The sequence below is a fragment of the Aptenodytes forsteri genome, unplaced genomic scaffold (genome assembly GCF_000699145.1).
Source record: "Aptenodytes forsteri isolate BGI_AS27 unplaced genomic scaffold, ASM69914v1 Scaffold55, whole genome shotgun sequence".
Classification (NCBI taxonomy): domain Eukaryota; kingdom Metazoa; phylum Chordata; class Aves; order Sphenisciformes; family Spheniscidae; genus Aptenodytes; species Aptenodytes forsteri.
This window is the reverse complement of record NW_008796063.1, coordinates 9,582,084-9,583,624: the sequence shown is the minus strand read 5'-3', so window position 1 is coordinate 9,583,624 and position 1,541 is coordinate 9,582,084. Positions and strand designations below refer to the sequence as shown.

Here is a 1,541-nt window from a genome sequence, read left to right as displayed (position 1 = left end):
AAGCACCTGTGGGGGTTGGTGGGGGGCTCTGGAGGTATGGAGGGGCCTCTGGGGGTAGTGGGGATCTCGGGGTTGGTGGGGACTCTGGAGGTGGTGGGTGGCTTTCGGCGTTGGTGGGTGCTGTAGGCCTTACTGGGGTCTCTGGGGGTTAGTGTGGGTCGTGGAGGGCTCTGTGGGCAGCAGAGGCCCGTGGGGGTGGTGGTAGCTTCGGGCAGGCTGTTTGCCATGAGGAAGGAGCGACTCCACTTCAAGATGGTTGATGGAGGAAGGAAAGTTGTTGCGTCCCCCAGCTCCTTTTCCTGCATGTGAGCACCTTGTTACAGAGCAGCCCTGTCATTCAGCCACCTTTTTCCCAGAATGTTGAAACCTCCCTGGACCTGTGGATATGCAGGGAGGGTGACGTGGTTTAGAGATACAAGTACGTGCTCCGTTTTCAGCCCAGAGCTTGAATTGTGGTTTTGCTAACGCTTTGGTGACATTAGGCAGGTTATTCTGAGTGTGCTTTGACTGCGCAGCTAGCCAAGTCCTTCCTGGGTTGCTGTGGCTACTGCCTCCCACAGACGTGTTCACTCTCACCTGTGGCAAGTGTGGTTTCGGTCTGGGTTGCCACGGCCAGGGCCACAGGAGAAAGCCTGGGCGCCACTTCTGCAGAGTTTGATAACTTGCCCATGGTTGGGCGGGCTGTCGTTGCCTCCCGCTTTCTTCTCTTAGGCCCTGAAGAAATACAAGATCTCTCACATTGCGGTGGGAAAGAACAACAGACTGGCTCAGGTTCCTGCAGTGCGGGGACCGTGGCGTACAGTCCCAGAAGCCAAGGCGATGTTCAGTTGAATGCACTTGCGCTAGCATCCCTCTCCAGTGAAACCACGCTCCCAGTTTCCTTCATTTGTTTCACAAGCAACAGTAATTCTAATGCCTTATTTAGGGGTTATATATAGTATAATGTATAGCTATGTATAGTCTAGCCTATAGCTATTCTATATTAATTTATGGAATGATGGAAGACTTGTGTCTTTGGAAATTCAAGCAGAAAAATTTTGCAGAGTACCTGGTCGTGGCCGCAAAATCCAGAAGTTCTTTTATAGTAGTCGCCTCACCCACACGTGCAGAGACGCCCCCTCGTAGAGCTAAAAGGCCCTTAAGCGGGTAAGTCTCGCACTGTGCTTTGAAGATGGCTGGACTCTTGCTTTGTCAGACTATATGGAGCATATGTATAGCTTGCTGTTTTTCTTTAGCCATCTGGGGTGTTTATTTCTTCTGCTTAGGGAGAGAAGTGCGGAGAGTTGGAGGGTAATAATGAGAACAGTGAAAGTTAAACATGATTTTAAAGTGAATTTGCTTTGTTGTGTTTGGCCATCTGACCACATCTGCCAGGACAGCTGGCTGCTTTGCTGCTTGGACAAGCCTTCTACAATGAGCGTTGTTAAGGGAAGGCAATAATTTCTCATCTATTTATTGTCAGTTTCCTTTAGCATCAGTAAGTGGTTTAAAGGGGCTTCCTTAAGGCTGAAGAATTGTCGGGGGGGGGGGGGTGGGAGGAA

General features: G+C 50.6%; 1 protein-coding gene across 2 annotated transcripts in view; it reads left to right on the top strand.

Moving 5' to 3' along the window:
* Positions 1 to 1,082: 1,082 nt before the first annotated feature.
* Positions 1,083 to 1,541, top strand: part of TOM1L2 (target of myb1 like 2 membrane trafficking protein) — a 53,167-nt gene continuing 52,708 nt past the window's right edge. For both annotated transcript variants that reach the window (XM_009286455.1, XM_009286454.1), the window contains exon 1: positions 1,083 to 1,146. The gene's annotated coding sequence lies outside the window, so the exon portion shown is untranslated. The remainder of the gene's footprint in view (positions 1,147 to 1,541) is intronic.